This window comes from Aulostomus chinensis, chromosome 16 (genome assembly GCF_037954235.1).
Source record: "Aulostomus chinensis isolate RoL2024-O1b breed Wild chromosome 16, RoL_Achi_v1.0, whole genome shotgun sequence".
NCBI classification, from domain to species: Eukaryota; Metazoa; Chordata; class Actinopteri; order Syngnathiformes; family Aulostomidae; genus Aulostomus; species Aulostomus chinensis.
The window spans coordinates 9080202-9093228 of NC_141335.1; the positions used below are offsets into that span (position 1 = coordinate 9080202).

Here is a 13027-nt window from a genome sequence, read left to right on the forward strand (position 1 = left end):
GATGGGAGAACGCAGCCATGCGGCACAATCAGACCCGGTGTATACCCCCCCACCCAAAAAAAAAAACCCAAAAACAAACAACAACCCTGTTCCGCCCAGTTGACGGCATATCAAGAAAAATGGACCAATTTTAAAGGTTACAGTCTTCCTGATTTATTCAACCAGAGGATTGAAAGGTAACTATGAGTAAATGAAAAGAACCTGTGCTTCACCTCACTTCACCTGGCTTAGCTTCTGCTAGTGATGCCAACATGCGCACACACACACACACACACACACACACACACACACACACACCCCAAATGAATGGAACTTTCACATTGTGAGTTAATGTTCAGGTGGTGTTCATGCGCCCGACTGCCAAGAACGCTGCTGTTTCATTGCTCCCCAGCAGATCTGCTTGTGAATGATAACTTTGAGGAGCAGACTTTTGCTTCTCCTTTGGCTTTTGCTTTGCGGTACTATATTTATGTTACTGATGTGTGTAGAGTACTCCTGTTAGTGGATTAAGAGGGTTTTGGGCTCAGTTGCTTGGGTTTTTTTTTTGGACTGTGTTTGATGGTTTTCTAGTGGTCGGATTCATAACACAACGCATTCTAGTATGCAGCATACAAATGGAATTTCCCATGAACGTTTTTCCTCCCACGTAGCCATCACATTCAGCTACTGTATACTTTAGGGAAATATAACTAGTCGAATTTTATGTGACAGCTAGCTTTACTATTCTCTTTATCACAATAACATCTAAATGGCTGTGCTCTCTGTTCTTTACACTTACACACTCAACTCTACTCACGAACAGCCATAAGCTCGGGTCTCTACACACTTGCCTTTTTACAAGAGTCACTTGTGCTTCAAAATTGAAAACATTTAGGAGCATATTAAAAAAATAGGATGCACAGTGAGTTCCATTTAATACAACATTATTATACACTTCAGAGCAATTCAAAATAGCATTTTTGTAGTTTTGTTCATTTTCTTACTTGAATGAATTTTTATTTTGTGTTTTCTTATGCACTCAGATGATTAATTCTACATCTAATTTCATATTTCAGTTTCTCTTATTATGAAGCTTGGGAGACGTAGTTTTGTTTTCAACATTGTAGTCTATTTTCCAGTTTTAAAGCGGTACACACTTAACATTTTTGACATCTTAACTTTAAACATAATGTTATGCCTGCACTGGGATGAAACACGTCCTTGCTGGTGGTGATATTGATGATAACAAAGACAGGAAGTAAGGCAGGAAGAGGCACAGAAACGGAGTCGCATTTCAAAATGAAACACTTGGTTAGATTAAGCACAAGAGAGAGAAATAAATATTACTAAAACTAAGAGAAATGTAGCAAAAAAAGATACCAAACTCAAGTTTGACCATCATGAAAAAAATAATCAAAATCCATACGATCCAACTGTGCGAAGTCTCTCACTTCTGTGCTTTGCATTTTCAAATGCATTTTGATCGAGACATCGTCATTCAGGAGGTTACACTATTCTTTCTGGCTTCACTACAGCTCAGACTGCTGCAATGCTCTCTAAAAGTTGCGTTTTGTCTTTCACACGAGAAGCAGAAGGAGCAGCTTTGATCGAACTCTGGCTTTGGGCTAAAGGACAGCTGGGAAGTGACCGCCGCTTCCTCCATCTCCTCTCCTGTCAAAGCAAATATGTGGAGTTGTGGAAGAGTGTTACGTCACATAGTGTGTGGGACCTGCGCTTCACTGGGGCTGCAGCCAACTGCTTGGATTGATATGCTTAAGTCCACTTCATGGAATTCCGGAGGGGGGAAAAGTCCTTCACTTAAGAGACTGATTCTATGTTGCTCTATTTTTCTCCCCGACCAGATTGTGCACTCCTGCACACCTCTCCCTGCACCCCCCCCCCCCCCCGACCACTTCTTAAGCATTAGAAATTGGGCATTGGGTGGAGTTCCACCCAGACCTGGGGGTGAAGTTGTCTCCAAATGGTATTTTCCTTGCAATCGTTTGTAGGTGTTCTGTTAAGGAATGGCCACAGGGCAGCTAATGCTTGGCAGAGTGAGGTATTTACTGTATAATGTATTCCCTGAGGTTTTCAGCTATGACCATGGAGCAGCTGTGGCCCATACCGGCACCTACATCACTGAGCTCCACCACTTCTACCACCTGCAGGCTCGGAACTTTCCCAGGATATCAGCTGTGCCGCACAGCAATGAGCCGAGACACCAAATATTAACTCGGGATGACTATTCGAACGTTCAAAAGTCTATGTGGAGTAATTTTTAAAAAAACAACAACAACAAAATGGTTGATGCAGACATTTGCGACAAAGCGACTCCATAACAAATAGCTTGATAACACCAAAGCATATTTGTAAATGAGAAACACTTGAGAGTAGGAGTGTTAAAAAGTGTGAAGCATATTTTCTAACAACCGTTTCAACAATTCGTTGAATTAACATTCTAATGCCCAAATGAAGGATCTGATGCATTGAAATTTGCTCTTTGATGAGCAGAAAATCCTCAACAATATAAAAATACATCTGAACTTCTTGCGTTTGTCGGTCGTTTGACGTGCTGTATCTAACCGCTGCCATGGAGATAATGTGATCACCACTGTGTTTGTTAGCAGGATATCTCAAAAGCTAATAATTTGAATTAAATTAGGCATTATTACTGATTGTTGACCCTGGATCCCGAAGGCTCTCCTGGGCCACTGGCAGGCTATATTAGCGATACTTTTCTGGACATTACATAGAAGACTTTAAATCCAATTCTTTGAGTCCATGTGAAATGACTGAAAGAAGAAAGTTTTGGCTTTCGTGAAGCATATTAATCATATTCTGGATTTGTGATCCACATGACCTATTGTCAGTATAATGGTCCCTATCTCTAATGAATTGATCCTGAAGACCTTAGCTGTTTAGCCGTTATATAAAGGATGTACTATTTATACAGATATTGGCTATTTCACGTAATTTTTCATTGATTTATGAACAGAAAAACGCAATACAAAGAGCCGTGGAGTCGCATTCATTAATATTGATGCAATAAATGACTTATTTTCATTGGAGTCAATGAAGCTCAAATAAAAGGCAGGCTGGAGGAGTTGATGACGCGTAGCCGTGACTTGTATATCGTCTTCCACACAGAAACACTCATAAAACATGAATGTCATGCAGTCAGTACATTAAAACCTGACCAAACTGTCAAAAAACCCTCAATGTTTCACTGCGAACTTGCTCTTGTTATATTCAAAACTGTTTGGTAAAGCAGCAGATTCAATTTAGTTTGGGATTTTATTTCACTCCATCCCTCGCTGTGTGGAAAAATGTCCTGACTTTACTTTCAAATCTGGTTGTTTCAGTTTAAAATTCAATGTCCTCCCTTTTCAGTCCATGAGAGTCAAGAACGTACTGAAAATATCTGAAAAAATAAGTTTTAACTGTAGAATTCAACCTTCACCAGGAAGGAAATTCAGCTTTTTAAGTGGTTTGAACTGATGTGTGTTCTTGGACTGAGATTAAGGACAACCCTCATTAGTTTATTCGAAGCTTTTTGAAGCTTATCTTTTGTTCTTTTACAACTCTACCAGGTTGTAATCACAGATGCAGTGAACTAATGAAGCTGCTCGTGTCCTCACGATGTCCTTATCAAGGTAGTATGTTTATCACTGTGGTATTTAGGTTTTCAGGTTTAATTCATCATTACCGGATTCATTTAACTCTCTTTTAATGCTAATCAAGCCAAGCCTTTCCTTTCTTTTTCACACATTTTCAAGCATAGCTTTTATTCTGATTATGTAATGAATTGCAGTCTGCTTTGATCGTACAAATGAACTAAAAATGACTTTCAGATTATAACAAACTGCAGCTTGTTTACAGTCATTTTCCACGCATCGTTATAAATTAGGGTGTTCGTGATCAAATGAGAAATATTACATTTTCTGTCTCATCTGTGATGAAAAACATTTCATAGCTAGCGCATGAAATATACCGAGCAGTATAAGGAAATGAAATGATGTCTGATATGGTTGAAAGGAAGCATCAGAAAGAGCTGGTTAATCATTTTCATATGACAAGACACCACACGATAAATAAACTCCAATGAATCATTTATTACCACACAAAAGCAAGCTGTTCTCAGTGTCGCGGCTTCTCTGGAAGTAATCATGTTTTATCATTGGGAGACAAAGTAAATCCATCAACGTGATTGTTCTGGTGGGGGAAATGTATACTGACGAGATATTTCCTCGTTGTCAGTTTCACTGCTTCTTTGAAATTTGTGAAAAGAAAACTGGCTGGCAAATGTAGAGCGCAGTGACGTAACCGCATGAGCAAAAAATAACTTGCTTTTGATGTTTAAACTTCTTTTTACAAGAACGTGTATGTCTATACGTCTGTGTGCATAGAGAAAGTGTGTGTGTGTGTGTGTTTGTGTGTATCCTTGTAACCTTTTCAATGAAAGGCATTTTCCAGCATCTTAAGGAACGTTTGCACAAAACAGACACACACACACACACACACACACACACACACACACACACACACACACACACAAGGACTCATAATAGAATGTGTGTGTATTCTTTGGGACTCTTGCCATGAGTTTCACCTTGCAGACTGTCAACTATAACCTCACCTCAGCTCACACCGTTGATGAAGTAGAATACATTTACAGGCAACTATGTTTTATCTTTTGTCCTTTTGCCACTTAAATAGCCCCCCGCCCACCCCCCTCCCAAAATCAAAAACCAAAAACACAGCATGCCGACGGCTTTTACTGCACCTTTAGTCACTGCAATGAAGTCAGTGCCAGATGAGAAGAAAAAAAAAAGCCACATTACCAGCTCAATCTCATAATGTACAAACAATAAGCTATGCTGTGTCATGAATTTACCTCGACGTTAAAAGGCGGCTGAATTTTATTGAGGGTGGTATTTGTTCTGAAACATAGCTTCGTACGCGCTTTGATTTTTATCGTAAGTTGTTTGTCAGAAGCGGCTGCACAGAGAAATTCATTTCGAGGTTGATTCACACGGGATCTTCCCATTTCACTCTCAGACATGCCAATCTCACACCACTGAAAAGGTAATCACATCTGCAGGAAGTCTCCTCCAAGCGCATACAATTTCTTATGCAGTCATGAAAGGCATGTTAAGCAGTTAGATGGTAATTCATACAACGGGAATCAAGAAAAGCTCCACTGCGACTTATTATTGTTGCAAGTCAGATACTCAGAGAGTGAGAATGGGACAAAGGGAGCTGACTTAAGTGATGGATGTATTCAGATAGTTGAAGGAGAATCTCCTTTGCCTTGTCGTCGTCTTTCTCCTCCACTTCCAAGCCCTCCTCCTCCTTTTCTCAGTGCAAGCTATATCTCTGCTAATGACCTGAGGTCCTTCCCTGATTTGGCCTCAGCTATCCAAAGGATTATGAATAATGCATTGACTCTAAAATTGCAAAAGTAATCCTCTGAAATCTCCTTATGTACGCTGGCAGACCACGTTGTCTGTTCCAATTGCCCTTCAGTTCTTCACGCTGAAACGCTGCATGTATGGGAAAAAAACACCTTCAGCTACAATACTGTGATTGATTTATTATGACCATAATGTTGTAGGAACGTGGCTGTTTGAAAGGAATGTTAATGGGGGGTGGGATCCATTTTCCATGCAATAGCGAGCCTAAAACATTGCTGACTCATGATTTATGCCCCCATCGCAAGGCAGAGAGCAAGAGAGAGACAGAGAGGGAGAGAGAGAGAGAGAGAAAAGGAGAGAGAGAGAGACGGCTTTGCTGATATCACCTTACATCCTTGTCAGTCTATATGAACACAGTAATTACTGAAGTGCATCTGCTGGGTATTTACATTGGGTAACACTGTCAAGCCAATCCCATTAATGTTTAAGCAATGCTATTATGGGGGTCCCCCTACTTTTTGAACCTCCGCATCATCAAGCGAACGCATCATGAACGTGGGGTGTTCCACAGTGGCTATAGTATGGTGCTATTAGTATGCTACACAAGGTTGTGCTGCAAGGTAAACGCTACACTCTTCATTGTCACACAGGTTGGTGCTGCGCTTATCAGACCTCAGGCATTATACCGTGCGGCTGTGGAGTGTATTCATTCGGCATGATGAATATTTTCTTACTCTTTGCATAAATTTCTGAGCATGACATTGCACCAACAACGCCTTTCAATGTACAATGTAAAGGATGGGGTCTCACTGTGCTGTGCATAAGGCGTGTAGAGTCCAGCTTGTGCGCTGAAGAGGTTTTGCAGTAGTCTTTCCCTCAAGATCAAGCTCTTCTAGCAATAAAAGACAGTTTTGGGAGCAATAATGGACACAGCGTCTTCTTCCAGCTGACATCCAGAGCCATCTCCATTCAGTCTGGAGGCTACACCTGGGAAAGTTTGCTTCATGACATTGTTTTAAAAGATTTATCACTGAGCAGCACTTTGTGTTACATGGGAATAGTGGGAGGTTTTAAAAAGCTCTCATCTCTTGGATGAGAGCACTGGCTATGAAACTGATCCCTGGGAAAAAGTAAGTTTGGAGAGACCAAAATCTTCATCTGTTTTTTTTTGTTTTTTTTTGGGGGGGGGGGGGGTGTTATCTTTTGAAATTACATTATCCTGCTTGTGTCGCGAGAACGAGGTGACCGGCGTGCATTCACAGTGCATCACCCTGATGAAGTCATCGATTAATGAGGGGTTGGGCTACGGGAATACATGTGTACTGAAGTCAACCTGATGATTAACTACAGTGTGATGGTGATTTATGTAACAAGTGAGAGAAGATGCTGAGATAGACAAGCGGTGGCGTGTACGGCACCTTTAAAAGCTGTACCCCTTCCTGTCATTTTTAGCTAGCTAAGGAATGATGCGTAGAAAACAGAGACAGAGGAGGGGAGGGCAACGACTGAGAGCAAATATAAGTGCAGCTTTGTATGTGATGCAGTACCCTTGAGCTTCCATGATCACAGGTAATTAGTCATAAGTCTCAAACCACCTCTCATTTCAGCCTTGAGGAGCACATCAGTCATTGAATATCAATTTGTCACACAGTCTGCGGCACTTGGTCTTTTTTTTTTTTAAATAAAGGGTCATTATTCCTATAGTCATTTAAAGTAGGACATACAATACTCTATTAATGAGTACTCATCAATGTTCCTTCGCAACGACAGGAATCTTGATAATCAGGTTCTGCCTCATCACATAAATACCGCAAGTCTATCTGCATAGACATGCATTTTAAGAGGTTTTAAAGAAATACTTTGGCATGATTAGTCATTAAAGCTCCCTCTGCTAAGATGCAGAAATGCCCCCTCCCTAATTTATCCATATCTAATGCGTGCAGGGATAATATGCATGCAAGCAACACAACCAAAGACTTTAGTAGTATTTAATGATAAATCAAGCTCGCTATGATATCACTTTGATTCATATAAGTTCTAAAGAGCCATTCAAGCTGATTCCTCCACTCGTCTGCGAATATACGTGCAACTCCAAAAAAGGAAGCATAACTCTTACCTTGAGAAACCGATTAGAGGTGCAAAGGACAAGAAAGCACAGATCCCCTGTAGAGCCAGTGTTCATCCATGCATTCATTGGGTGCCAGGGTACCGTCCAGCCACGGCAGAAGCTCTCACAGGCTGCGGGAGGACTGTCAGAGAGGCAGCCAGTGCAGTGACAGCTGGAATAGTTGTGGCACATCCGGCAAAGATTCAGGTTATCGGGATGGGAAAGGGAAAAAAGCAGTAAGACATTGCCTCAAAAACCTCATCGGGTCCTCACTGATATCCCCCTCCTGCCTTTTTTCCCTCCCCCCCTCTTCTACCCTATACACCTCATTCAAGCATCACTGACACTCATTCGCTCTTGTCCCCGCACTCACCGGGAATAGGCACTCACACACACAGCGGAGATCTCCATCTCGCGGTGCTGCTGCTGTTGCTGCAATCCCTGTGCATTCGTGATTGAGTGTATGTGTGTGTAAAAAAAAAAAAGGCAGGGAGGGGGTGGGCTGGTGGGTGGGTGGATATATGGCAAAGGGAGGAAACAGGAGGAGGAGTGGAAGGGTTGTACGAAAGCTGCTGGGGAGAGTCTCTGAGACGCATCATCAGTGAAGACCCCCTCAACTTGTCCTCCACAGACTGACTTTGTTGACACTGAGCTGTTATGTAATCTGAAGGGCTTCGGGACACGACGGGGGGGGGGGGGGGGGGGCTGTGAAATAATAATGCATTGTGCTTCTAATTGGATGTCCCCCCCCCTGCACCCCCCCTTTCTACATCTGACACATTGTTTATGAGAGGTGTTGAATCAAGCAAAGGCAGAGAGAAGTGGCTCTGTAGCAGCACACAGAGGGGAACAGATGAAGCAAAGATCTTGCAGGGCGGCAGTGTTAATGAGAATGTGTGACAGGAGAGAAAATTAAATGAGAGAAAGTAATAGAGACAGTGAGAGGCAGGGAGGGAAATATGCTGTGCTAATAAAAAAAAAAAAAAAAGGGAATATTGATTTTTTTTTCCAGGCACCTTAAATTTCTTAGAATTCTCAAAATTTCTTCGGAGTTTATAGTTTAATGATACATAAAGTCCTGTTATTAGAGACAGTGGGCATAATATAATCGATACCTATATTACAGAACCCAATCGAACTCAACAGGACTGCACCAGATTGCATTTCAGTTAGAAAATCTACCAGAGCAAATGCAATGCTATTTTATAGCTGTACAGGTGGAATGGCTCCTGCAGCACAGGGGCAAGTACAGCTCAGACATAAGAGTTTCAGGAGTTACATACCGTACACAAACAACGAAATTATGCCAGGGCCCATAACGATGAGCAATTTATTAAGAAACTAGCATCGCTTCGTAAGGGTGAGAAACCACGCAAATTACAAATTTGTAGCTAACTGCTTAATACGTGGGTGATGACAGCTAAAAGACCTATTTCTTATCTTTTCTGGATGAGAAGAGTGAAAATTCAAATGTAGATTACTTGTGTTAGCTTGTATTACTCGTTGGAGTACCACAAATTAACACAAGTAATCCTGCAAGTGTGCTTGGCTATTCGCACAGTTAGTGTTGGGAAGAAAATAAAGACGTGCCTCTAGATACACTAGCAGAGAGTTACATCCCCTCCAAGGAAAGTGACTGAGAACAGATGCTCTCTCTAAATGTACCAGTGAAGAGGCACTACCTCGGGATATACTTGAAGAGAGTTGCTGCCCTCTCAATACACCAATAGAGAGATGTTACCCCCCCCAAATACACCTGCAAGGTGACGCTACCCCACAATGCACCAGTAGGGAGAGATGCTGCTCCCCAAACACACCTGCAGAGAGACGCTACCCTGCAATGTACTAGCAGGGAGACGCTGCCCCCTTGATACAACTAGAGGTGTTAGGAAACCCAAGGCCAAATCTTGAGTATTGGCCAAAATAGTGTGTGGCCTGAGCAACTACACTGCAACATTACTGTATGGAGACCTGTAGGGCTCATAGAGAGACGATGAGGATTTATTTCAGCCAAGCACACTTGCAGGATTATTTGTGTTAATTTGTGGTACTCTGAAGACCATCAGTATAATATATTGATCGCCGCGTTTAAAATGACATCACAGCAGTTTCAAGTGGCGTCTCTGTGACCACCAATCATGCCAAGGGGATACAACTGCAATGTAAAACAAGTCCTTGGGCCAAAGGCGGACTAAGTTGAGATGAATTGAGCTGATAATATACAGCAACAACAGCTTCACTACAGCTACAACAATTACCGTGTATCAGTTTGGATCACGTGTCCTCCTGTTATATGGACGTGATAATGACTGATTATAAATTCAATAATCATGGCGAATTGTTCATATCCTTTACTTGGGGGATCTGCATAGCCTTTTTAGGACTTGGTGGTGAAGAAACTGGGAGTCGAGACTGTTTTGAACACGCACGCATACATATGCATACATACCGCCGGGTTCTGTCTATTAATGGTGCATTATTTAAAGACATGCATCAGCCCAGAATAACATCCAGTAAGCTGTGTGTATCATTCCATGTGTGAGTGAGGGGAGTCCTCCGGTCAGGCACCGGCAGCCCTAATACTTGAGGGAGTATAATAGAGCAGCATAATAAAAGGAGACCTTGAGAGTGAACCTCAGGTGCTGGAATAAAACAGTTCAGTGTATACGCTTCACCTTGTGGCTTTATCATATATTCTGATGACTATAATAAAAACAAAAACAAAAAAAACAACAACAAAAAACAACATAATTAAATAAAAAAAAAAAAAAACTGTACTGACAGGGTCATGGCCAGTCACTGAATTGAACTGGTGCAATTTCATTACTGATAATGAGTAAGGAAAAAGAGATGAGTAGCATGGGCCAGCTTGGCCCTTTATAAGGGGAGGGGAAATCTGAATGATTGAAAGTGTATGTAAAGGACTGAGTCTGGATCGTGGTGGTCACATTTCTAGATTTGCACATCAAATTTAAAGCTATTTGCTGGATGCAGGTTCTCAAAGGTCCCCTTTGGTCTAGTTCTAATGCATTAACAATTAGGAGACCCATTTAGGGGTTTCAGGTTTTGAATTCTGATCATTGTCATCTGAAATTATTTTCTTTTCTAACTATATTTTGTATATAAAATGTTACAAATACAAGTTCTTTAAATATACATTTTATAAAATGTCTTTATATTTGTACTTACTGCCTTACATAAAGACATTTGTGAACAAAAAAATGTTAAATACATATCTGAGAGGAACAGCATTCCTTGTTTGAATGTTCACTGCACAGTGAACAAGAAAACAGATATATGGTGGTAAAATGTGTCCTGTGGCAGTAAAGATTGTGTGATGACATGCAGTGAAAATGAATCCTTCTTTTATGACATGCTGTATCGAGTGTGCATCATGGCTGGCTAACCTCTCCTGCTCTCACCACAACACCTGCTGTTTCAGTGGCCGATAAATGAGCTGAAAGCAGCAGCTGTCAGTCACCTGGTGGCTCCTCCACGCCTGGTAAGACCCTGGTTAACCACACGCATGCATGCACGCACCCACGCCGGCACACGCGCAAACACACACACTCACTCAACTTCGGTGTTTGTAGACACTTCGACAGAAAGTTAAACGGATGCTGAATTTCAATTCAAAACTCCACTGGAAAAATGACACATTTTAAACAGAGTAAGCTGAAGCTGTACAATTCGGTTAATTCCATCAGATAACTCGACTGTTGCTCAGCACTGGCAGGTTATTTGTGAGCAAGTCAAAAGACATATTTACTGAGTAGAAATCCTACAGTTCACAGGTGGATTACTCCCCAAATACTGCAGGTTTAAAATTCAAGGCCAATACGAATTTAACGCCCCCACGACCAAGGCTCAGGTTGAATTAATCACCTGGTTTAATTCTTGTTGGGATGTGACCATCTGACCTTCACGGTACGACACACCTCTGCTGACACCAGCGTATTATGGTGGTCAACCTTTCCGTCATAGAATCCCCAGATGTGTTTTTTACTCTGCTGATGTCTCAGCAGCTTATTCAAGCAGCTACTGTAACTAAAAGAGAGGGTTCATCAAGGTAGACAGATGACACTACAACAGCTTGTGTGTGTGTGTGTGTGTGTGTGTGTGTGTCCAGATTAACGATGCATCGGCGATGTTACTGCCTAAGGGCATAAACCTGCAACCTGTTGCAGTGCTGTAAGTATATATTTGCATCTTCAAACGTATTCTATTATCTAATGTGTGTATCTGTGTATTTGTTGTAGGAATGGAGAGGTGGTGCATGAGGTCTGCTGCTCCTCCACCAAACACCTCCACAGAAAAGTAAAATAGCTTAGATTATACAAAAGTACTTTTCATTTTGTTGACTAGCTCATGAATCGAGGTGGCGGTCAGTGACTGATGAACCATAAAAAGGGTTGGACTGTAATCAGCGGGGATGGAAATCTAACAGCTGTTTTGATGTTTGGATTTCAAGTGTATGTTATTTGTCTATCTGAATGCCTCAATTATACTATAATCACTATCTTAAATGCACATCTTCTGCTGATGTTGCTGTTATTTCATCATTACTTCCCTCACATTTTTCACACGGTGGTTTCATGTGGCCTTTTCTTTAGCGTTTCTACAGAGAGTGCAATATTACTGTGACACAGTTACTGTGTATTATTACTGCTGCTACAGGTACTTTAAAGAACCTTAGTAGAGAATGTTTTGTGTATAATACTGAAATGCACGAGTTGTTAGTCTACATAAAATCGCGCTAGAAATAAGTTATAAAATGTAATTAAGTTAATGACAATAAAATCCCGTGATTAATCACAATTAATCACAACAACAACAACAAAACCTCAATATTTTGTTGTATATCCGGAGGGAAATACATGTGGTAATTGGTGCAGAAAAGGTTTTTGTTTATGTGTTTATGAATAACTTCTTAGCTGATCTCTAAATTGGAATGTCTAATTTTCAGAGTAATCATGGATCAGGGAGAGTCAGACAGTTGTCTGGTTTATGGATTTGGTTGGCCAACGGAATAAGAGTCTGCATGTGAAGCTGAAAGGGAACCTGTAGCATCCTCTGTGCGCTGAAATCTCAAAGGAGAGATGTGTCCATCCCAGGATAGTGCAGTAGTGCTTGCATGGTGTTGCCATCTCTTGTTGCTTGATCAACTTTGTCATCCGGCAAATTGTATTCCAGCGTTTGGCCACGTTCTGGACCATGGAGAGGCTCACTAAACTTTTGTCTCTGCAGGATTGTTTGAGATGTCCAACTTTTTACATAAAACAAAAAAACCCGCTGACAGAAGGGTCGTGCTGAGCTAATATTATACTATATAGAGACCGTCTGCTGTGGGCTCCAACAACCGTGCTTAAAGCACAGGAAGAGATGGGGATAACATGTTCATAATTTGCCATCAATACTGTAAGTGTTCTCGTATTTGGGGCCTGATAATGTACGCGTATACCTGCACTCGCAGCACGTAGAGGAGGTGCAACATCTGCAGTTTGGAGATACAAGCAGGTTTTTTAAG

At 41.4% G+C, this 13027-nt stretch overlaps 1 protein-coding gene across 3 annotated transcripts in view; it reads right to left on the minus strand.

Annotated features, from left to right (window-relative positions):
• insyn2ab (inhibitory synaptic factor 2Ab) overlaps nt 1–13027 on the minus strand; it is a 75884-nt gene that overhangs the window by 21983 nt on the left and 40874 nt on the right. For 2 of the 3 annotated variants that reach the window (XM_086181094.1, XM_086181096.1), the window contains one exon: nt 7510–7672. The gene's annotated coding sequence lies outside the window, so the exon portion shown is untranslated. Of the gene's footprint in view, nt 1–7509; nt 7673–7873; nt 7973–13027 lie in introns of those variants that run through there. The other variant, XM_086181095.1, reaches the window with a different exon arrangement.